A 10,277-nucleotide genomic window follows, 5' to 3' on the forward strand; every position below is an offset into this window, starting at 1 on the left:
CTGTGATCCAAAATTTCCAATGTGAATAAATACACATAGAAAAGTGCATAAATCATAGTGCATAAATCATAAGCTCAATGTATCACATCAGGGTAACCAAAAATGAGGTCAAGAAATGAAATATTACTAGCACCCCAAAACTGTACTCATTGACCCTTCCTGGCATTAGCCTTTCCTCTTTATTTCCTGATTGCCAACATTATAAATTAATTTTGCTTCCCTTTAAAATTGTATACAAAATGGGAATATGTACTACATATTATTTTGACTGAGCTTCCAGGGTTTGGATATAACTATAGTTCATACAGTGACACTGCTGAATGGCATTATATTGTACGAATATACCACAATTTATTTACGTCTTCTATTGTTGATAGAAAGGAGCTCTGGTTGCTCAGAGGTTAAAGCATTCAACTGCTAACCAGAAGGTTGTTGGTTTGAACTCATTAGCTGCTCCATAGGAGAAAGATGAGGCAATGTGCTGTCATAAAGATTTATAGCCTTGAGAATCCTATGGGGCAATTCTGCTCTGTCCTATAGGGTCACTATGAGTTGGAATTGACTCAATGGTTGTGGATTTGTTTTTGTTTATTGTTGATGGATATTTAGATTGTTTCCAGTTTTGGGTTATTATGACTACTGTTATTATATCATTTCCAGTTTGGGGTTATTATGACTATTATTGTTATATTATGAGATATATGTGTTATGACAATATGTTATGTTATTATGTATCATTATACCTGTCTTTTAGTATATTTGTACAGGTAGAATTGTTAAACCTAGGTGCAGTGCAGTGAATTGCTTAATATGGCCCTTTGTTTTGGTTCTCTTGTGTTGTTCTAACAGACATACCACAGGTGAATAGGTTTAACATCAAGGATTCATTCTCCTACAGTTTTGGAGGCTAGAAGTCTGAGTTCAAAGTGCCAGCTCTTGGGGCTGGTTGAAGGCCTCTCAACCTTGGACATTAGCTCTTCCCTTGCTCCCGGCCCACTGGAGCGAAAGGTTTCTCTTAACTCAGTCAGCTGCTGGTTGCTGAGGCTGACAAATCCAAGGTCAACAAGTAACATGATACAGTGCTAAGATTGGCAGACAACATGGCAGGCCACTAAATTCAAGTCCAGGAATAATCTGAAGATCAGCAGACAACCTGGGAGGCTACTGCATGAAGACTTAGGTACATGCAGGATACAAGTGTGCCAAAAAGCTCCAGAGAACTTTTTCAATGCTTCTTCTTGTATACTGGAAGCAGATACATCCCTAAGGCGGTTACTCAGCTGCTCCAGTGCATTCCACCATGGAGTTGGTTACCAGTCTTGTCATGAGGAATAACTATATCCAGCTGCTCCGCCACTCAAAACCAGGCCCAGTCAAGTTGACACACAATTTAACTACCACATCCTTCTAGCCACCATCCTCCATTATGTGATGTATTACTGATCTTAGTCTCTATGCCTGTTAAAGGTGGGATATATCTTAAATCCCGCCTTGCTGGAAGATGTGACTCAAGTCACGACCCTTAGCTTTCTTGAGGGTATATAGGTGAATGTTCTGGGAAAATTTTCTTTCTTTTGCTCCAGTCCTGCATTTGGTTTGTCATCACCCCACCACCCCAGACTTGAGACAGCAGCCAGTCATACGCCATCAACCACTCCTTGGAAGGAAGGTTGGGCAATCTACTTTCATAGTGATACCACCTCAGAAAACCAAGGAGGGGCTGCTATGAGTTGAGTCCAGTCATATTACCCCCCAATTTGGGTTCACCAGTCCCTACAATGGGAGCTCTGGTAGCATAGTGCCTAAGGCACTGGACTGCTAACCAGAAGGCTGGCAGTTCAAACCCACCATCCACTCCTCGGAAGGAAGATGGGGCAATCTACTTCTGTAGTGATACTGCCTCGGAAACCCAAGGAGGGGTCACTGTGAGTTGGGTCCGACTTGATGGCACATAACAACAACAACAATAACAGTCCCTACAACCAAGTGGGGAGAATCTTCGAGTTCTACGCATGGACATGGGATTTGTCAGCCTCCTAGCCTCTACCACTATGTAAGCTATTTTCTTGACTTTTCTGAGTTAGTTCTGTGCGATGTTATAGTGAAATATGGAACCCTAAGGTAGGAAGGAGAGTACTAAGGGGAGGAAGAGTTGATGTTAGAGATGATGGAGTGGCACAGCAGTTTGGAAAACTTGGACATTTGTGTCATCTTTAACCTCTGTCTCATAGAGACCAGCCTGTGCTGATCCTTCTAAAAGAAATTATTTGAATATTAAGATATGTGTACTTTTAATTTTAGTGGCTATTGCTAAGTAGTTTCCCATATTAATTGTACCAATTTACACTTCCATCAGAGGTGTATGGAAGTTCTCAGTACTGACAAATATTTAGCACTGTGAGGCTTTTTACTTTTGCCTGAGTATAGTAATTTGCATTTTTCCAATTGCTAGTGAGATTATACCTTTTTATGTATTTATGGATTATATAGATATTGGAAATGATAAAATTTTATTTATTTTGTTATTGTATTTTATGACATACATTGAACTCTCCCCCCTGCTTTTGTCCATGCAAACACAAACACATAAAAAGTTTATTTATTCTTATTCTTCTAGAGCCATCATATAAGTATGATTAGAAGGTAACAAACAGAAAATGCAGTTTCACTAACCTTAGGAAGTGGTGACCCCACAAGCCACATTCACAAAGCTACTTCTTGTCTAATTACGGTTTGTTTGTTTTTTTTTAATTTTCCTTCTGGTGAATAAAGAACAGAAAATTTGTTCTGTAAGAAGATTGAGAGTGATAAGGAGGAGGAGAGCTATTTTAGATAGGTTTGCTAGGAAGCAAGCCTCTTTGAGGGGGTATGATTTAAACAGAGATTGGAGTGTAGTTGGAGATTTGGATTACTTTGAATTTTATTCTGAGTACGAGAGGATGAAATTAAAGAATTACAATTAGGAAAGTATTGCGACGAGACTCCTAGCAACACCATGTGACAGAGTAGGACTACTCCACAGAGCTTTCTTGGCTGTAATCTTTGCAGAATATCTCCAGATCTGTCTTAGTTCTCTAGTGCTGCTATAATAGAAATACCACAAGTGTATGGCTTTAACAAACAGAAATTTATTCTCTACAGTTTAGGAGTCTAGAAATCTGAGTTCAGAGTGCTGGCTCTATGGGAAGAGTTTTTCTCTGTGTGTCTCTTATTCTTAGGAGGATCCCAGTGCATGGACCCTGAGTCCAAAGGACATGCTCCACTCCTGGGTCCTATTCCTTGGTAGTAGTAGGTCCCCATGGGAGCTCTGGTAGTATAGTGCCTAAGGCACTTGACTGCTAACAAGAAGACTGGCGGTTCAAACCCACCAGCCACTCCTTGGAAGGAAGGTTGGGCAATCTACTTCCGTAGTGATACTGCCTCGGCAACCCAAGGAGGGGTACTGCCTCGGCAACCCAAGGAGGGGTCGCTATGAGACGGGTCCGACTCGAGGGCACATAACAACAACAGTAGGTCCCCCTTCTCTGCTCCCTTCTCTCTCCTTTTCTCTCTCATTAGATAAAAGGTGTTGCAAGGCACAACCCAGGGAAGCTCCCCTTACATAGATCAGGATTGTGATATAATTAAGGGTGTTGCAACCCATCCTTAATCCATTTACAACTGTTTGGTTTATCACATCAAATCACATTATGGGGTAAAATTATATATCTGCCACATTATATCATTACATAATTTCTAAACCACAGAGAATTATGACATTGCTAAGTTGATACAGATCTGAGGGGACACAATTCAATCCATGATAAATAAGGCCTTTCTGCCAAAGACCCTTGGGGTGAGTGTTGTTCTTGTTATGTGCCATTGAGTTGGCTCTGATTCATAGTGGTTTTTTCTGCAACAGAACAAAACATTGCCCTGTCTTGCACCATCCTCACAATTTTTGCCATGCTTGAGCATATCATTGCAGCCTCTGTGTCAATCCATCTTATTGAGGGTTTTCCCCTTTTTTTTTGCTGACCCTCTACTTTTCCAAGCATGATATCTTTCTCCAGGGACTGGTCCCTTCTGACAACATGGCCAAAATAGGTGAGATGAAGTCTGGCCATTCTCACTTCTATAGAGGATTCTGGGTGTACTTTTCCAGGATAGATTTGTTCATTCTTCTAGCAGTGCAAGGTATTTCCAATATTCTTTACCAACCCAACAATTCAAAGGTATATAAACTCTTCTTGAGTCTTTCTTGAATGTCCAGCTTTCACATGAATATAAGGCGATTGAAAATACCAAGGCTTAGGTTCGGTGCATCTTAGAGTTCATAGTGACATCTTTGCTCCTTAACACTTTAAAGAGGTCTTTTGCAGCAGATTTTCCCAGTGCAACATAATGTCTGATTTTTTGACTGCTACTTCCATAGGTGTTGAGTGGCTCCAAGTAAAATGAAACCCATGCCAACCTCAGTCTTATTGGCCCAGTTGTAGGGATTTTTGTTTTCTTTTTTTGAGGTATAATCCATACAGAAGACTGCAATCTTCCGTCTTCATCAGTAAGTGCTTCAACTCATCTTCACTTTCAGCAAACAAGGATGTGTCATCTGCATATCACATGTTGTTAATGAATCTTTCTCCAATTCTGATGCCATGTTCTTCTACATATTGTCCAGCTTCTTGGATTTTGCTCTGCATACAGACTGAATAAGTGTGTGAAGGGATACAACACTGACATACACCTTTCCTGATTTTAAACCATTCAGTATCCCTTATTCTGCTCAAGCAACTGCCTCTTTGTCTACATACAGTTTCTTCATGAGCACAATTAAGTGTTCTGGGGTTCTTATTCTTTGTAATTTTATCCATAATTTATTATTATCCACACAGTTGAATGCTTTAGCATAGTCAATGAAGCAGAGGTAAACAAGTTTCTGGTATTCTTTACTTTCAGCCAAGATCCATTTGTTTTCAGCAATGATATCCCTCATTCCATGCCCTCTTCTGAATTCAGCTTTAATTTCTGACAACTCCCTGTTGATGTAATGCTGCAACCATTTTTAAATTATTTTCAGCAAAATTTTACTTGTGTAAGATATTAATTATATTGTTAGATAATTTCCGCATTCATTTGGATCATCCTTCTTTGGAATGGGGGAAATATGGATGTCATCTAGTCAGATGACCAGGTAGCTGTCTTCTAAATTTCTTGGCATAAAAGAATGAGCTTCTCCAGCACTGCGTCTGTTTGTTGGAACATCTCAATGGGCATTCCATCAATTCCTGTAGCCCTGTTTTTCATCAATTTCCTCAGGGCACCTTGGACTTCTTCCTTCGATAACATTGGTTGTTGTTCATTTATACCTCCTGAAATGATTGTATATTGGCCAATGTTTTCGGTACAGTGACTCTGTGTATTTCTTCAATCTCCTTTTGATACTTCTTGCATCATTCAACATTTTGCTCATAGAATCCTTCAATATTACAACTTAAGGATTGATTTTTTTTTTTCAATTTTTCAGCTTGAGAAATACTGAGTGTATTATTCCCTTTGGGTTTTCTAATTTCATATTTTTGCACATTTTGTTATAATGGGTGTGATAGTTGGAGCTGTGTGTCAACTTTGGTGGACCACAATTCTGTGTGGTTTAAGCAATTGTGATGTGGGTTGTTCCAATGATGGGATCATATATATATATATATATATATATATATATATATATATATATATATGTTTTTAGTAGCCAATACATTGAAAGGAGTACGGGGTGTGGCCTGTTTCCAGTATATTTATGGACATCCTAGGAAAGAGATTCTCTTCTGTGGATTGGGATTCTGTTGTGCTGCCTACAACTGTCCGTGAGTGAACAATCCACCATTCGACCTGGAGATCTTGGATTCATCATTTGTTGGAGTCAACAGCCAGTACACTGCCTGCCAAACTTGAGCTCCTCAGCCTCTGCAGCTGCATGAGTCAGGAAAAACCTCCATCTCGATGTTTGATCCAAGAATTTTGGACTTGCCAGCTTCTATAAGTGTGTGAGCCATTTTCCTAAGAAGAATTTCCCTTTCTTTCTCTAGATAAGCTTTACTGGTTTTGTTTCTCTAGAGAACTCAGTCTAACACATTGGGTGAGTACCAAAACTAAACTCACTGTTGTCGAGTCAGATCCAACTTATAGTGACCCCTCCTTGGGTTTCCGAGGCAATATCACTGCAGAAGTAGACTGCTTAACCTTCTTTCCAAGGAGTGGTTGGTGGGTTTAAACTACCAGCCTTCTGATTAACAATCAAATGCCTTAGGCACTACGCCACCAATATAAATAGAAAAGAAGAGTGGGAAGAAGAGCCAGAAAGGAAAAGGGAGGGGAGACTAAGGACTAAACACTGGGATACTCCAAAATTTAGAGGTTTGGTGTAGGAAGTGCAGCAAAGGAGAATAAAATACAGTGGTTCATGGAACCGGAAGAAAACAAGGACCGTTTTCTTGGAAACCAACTGAAGAAAATATTTGAAAAAGAAGGGAGTCAAATGCTGATGAAAGGTTGATTAAAATGAACACTGAAAAACTGAACACTGGTTTTGGCAAGATGGTGGTCACTGAGGACATCCACAAGAGCAGTTTCATTGGAGCAGGGAAAATAAAATCCTTACTGGTGTAGACTGAGTGGAAAATGTGAGGAAAGAAGTGGCAACTATAACATAGGTAATTCTTTCATGAAGCTTTGATATGAAGAAAGGGAAAGAAATAAGGTAACACCTAGTGCTATGTGAACTTTCCAAGGAGGTTAAAACTTCCTCCTGAGTAGGCAACAAAAGTAAAAAAAAAAACTTCCCTGGATGTGTAGGCAGAGACATGAATGTTTATTCACAATAGAAACAAAGAGAATTAGGAGATAAAGGACTTAAAACATAAAGAAAGCAGGTTTACAAATGTTGCTAGCAATTCAGAGTCTGGTGGCACTGAGCCAGAATGGATACTTATACCTAAGTTTGATGAATTGGGGATGGAGGCTACATGATTGGGAATGGAGGGCTATGTGACTATCTTCAGATTTGGTGGCTCTGGATGTTATTGGGAGGGACTGCAGGCCGTGCCCTATGACCACCCCCTGTGTGTGCTCTGATAAAATGCTGATGTTTAGCAAGCTTTATGGCTTAAAACTATTCTGAGGATGGGTTAATACATTACAGGCAGGTGGGTAATAACTGACAGGGAGGAGCAGAGGAAAACATGACAAGGAGAGGGGGGAGAAATGGCTTGTAGCTCTTAAAAGTGTGGCTAAACAAGATGGAATCTGAGAGCCATTTTGGGGGGTTGCAGTTACTGACCATATACCTAGAAAGATTCATGGATTCTATGCACTTTTGTTTCTCTCTTTTTAAATCTTATTAGAGTAGAACTGCTTGATCGGTTTCTTTCTTTTTTTGTGACTTGATTGAAAATTTACTCATTTTCCATTCAACAGTACATACAAATTTTGTTTTGTGACATTGATTGCAGTCTGCACAATGTGACAACTTTCTTCCCACTTCCTCCTTGTAGCAACTTTCTTACCACGTCTTCCTTCCTTACCTGTTCACTTTGTAGGACTGTCTATTATTTAGCTGGAAGTTAAGCCATGGAAATGGATTCAATTCCAAGCCCAAAGGGTGACTAGAAACCATAGTCTCCAGGATTTCACCAATCTCTATCAGACCAGTAAGCCTGGTTATTTTTATTATTTTAAGTTTCACATTTTTTCCCACTCTATCCAGTATCTCCAATTTTGATCCCTTTCTAACTGGTTGGAAGTGGTAGCCAGGTACCTTGTAGTTGTTTTGGTCTCAGGGTCATGTAGGCTGAGGTTCCTATGGTGCATTAGTCTCTTAGATTAATTGTGCCCATATGTCTTTGGTTTTCTTCATTCTTCTTTGTTCTAGATGAGGAGAGACCAGTTGTTGCGTCTTACATGATCACTTGCAAACTTTTAACACTCTAATTGATACTCACCAAAGTAGAATGCAGACAATGTTTCTGTATAGTATGTTATGCCAATTGATCTTGACATCCCCTACCACAGTTCGGAGCCCATGGGCCAGCTATTCACTCCCTCAAGGCTAAGAAATTATAATAATGTTGCCCTCTGTTAGCTCTATTATACATATGGACATTCTTATAGCACATACAAATACATATGTCAAAATATCATCTGCCAAACTTATATATGGTCATAGGTATATTCATTTTTTTCCATAACTTTTCTTAATGGGAGGGATAAAATGTTTATATGATGATGGAAGTAATACAGAGAAAGGAGATCATAATTCCAGGAAAGATAGTGAAAGGAAATAAATATATATTTTAAGAGAAACAGCTGTAAAATTTGTCAATTATAGTTGACACAAGCAAAAAGGAAATGATACATAAAGTTTTTACTATTTGATATTGAGAAAATACACATTTCTTCCTCAGAAGCCCTATTTCCCAAAGTACAAATCATGAACTTTTTGTATTTCTAATGGTCATGGTTGTACATGTGTATAAAATATGAAACATTTAGAAATTCATGGTTAAGAGTTTTGATATCCTGGCTAAAATATTTACTCACATTGTCCAGGGCTTGTTTTCTCAATAATCATCCATAAAACCAAATATTTTCTAAGTGGCAGGATTATTATAAAGACTATTCCATCAAACAAATCCACGGAAGAAAGTAGTTTCAAATGACATTTTCGTATTACCCCAACTTCATTACAAAATAACTACGTCACTGGGTGACTATCTCAACAGTTTAAATACTGTCAAAGTTTACTAAAATTCTGCTCTAGTTGCTTTGTCAGAGATATACTGGAAGGAATTTGCATGTTGGAGTGTGAGTGTTTGTTTTTGCATGTGAGTGTTTCTCTTTTTCTTTCCTTTTACTCTGACAATATTTTGTGTTTGTGTGTAGAGTAGTAAGAGATGTGTTTTCTGAGATTTTTTAAGTACTTTCACCACCATATTTCATATATTTAATAAACATAAACATTGAGGTTGTATATGGAACAATGTAAGCAGCAGAGTTATTTCTTGTTCTATGTATAAAGGCAATGAATCAGTTTATTTTTGTATAAAAATGAAAAGAAAAAAAAGTGAAATTGGCTTTTCCTAGCAGTGAGTACAGCATATTTGATTAGATGTTCTTTTTAAAAATCACAATTAACATCAGCTGTCTAGAAGCTATTTTTAGATTTTTTTCTTTTAAGAGAATAATTTTCTTAATGTTTATATTTTTTTCAGTTTTGACTAATCTTTTTTATTATCTTCATAGTGTAATGAATACAGTTAGTGTACTTTCCATTTTTAAATGGTAATTTATATTTTGCTGTAATTCACAATTTCCAAAGCCTTTTGTAGCCTTTGTCTTATTTTAAACTTTCTGTGATTTGAACACATCAACTGCTACTTTACAAACCAATAAACTGAGACTTAGAGAAAGTGACTTGTCCAGTGCCTAAGCTGGGTCAGAAGAAGCAACCTATGACTTCCAGCTTTGTGTTGCTATTGCTAGGTGCTGTCAAGTTGCTTCTAACTCACAGCAACCCTTTATAAAACATACACTATGGTCATGCACTATCCTCACAATCCTTGCTATACTTGAACCCATCTGTTTTGGTTCTCCAGTGTCACTCTAATGGAAAATACCGCAAGTGGAGGACTTTATCAAAGATAAATTTATTTTCTTACACTTTAGAAGGCTGGAAGTCTGAATTCAGAGTTCTCATTCTAAGAGCTGGGTGGAGTCCCCTCAATCTCAGGCTTTGCCTTCTAGGCCCATTTGAGCAAACTGGAGCCTTCTCCCTGACTCACATAGATGGTGGCTGCTGATCATGACAAATCCACGATCATCAGGTTAAATCTCAAGATTGTCAGGCAAAACAGCAGGCCACGGTTCAAGTCCAGGAAGTGTAGATGAAGACTGAACCAAATGCAAGATCCAAATGGGCCAAGAAGCTCAGAAACATTTCTCAAAGCATCTTCTTATATACTGGAAGCAGACTAAATTTTTAATGCAGCTACTCAGCTGCTCATAGTAGATTCCACCATAGAGTTGATTACCAATGTCATCATGGGGAATAACTACATCTGGCTGCCCAGACAAGTTGACACATAACCTTAACTACCACACGATCATTGCAGCTACTGTTTCAATCCATCTTGTTGGGGGTCTTCCCCTGTTTTTCTGACCCTGTACTTTACCAAGCATGATATCCTTCTCCAGAGAATGACCAAAGTTGATGAGACAAAATCTGGCTATACTTGCTTCCAAGG

The sequence above is a fragment of the Orycteropus afer genome, unplaced genomic scaffold (genome assembly GCF_000298275.1).
Source record: "Orycteropus afer afer isolate SDZICR_OR568_19922 unplaced genomic scaffold, OryAfe1.0 scaffold00654, whole genome shotgun sequence".
Taxonomy (NCBI): Eukaryota; Metazoa; Chordata; class Mammalia; order Tubulidentata; family Orycteropodidae; genus Orycteropus; species Orycteropus afer.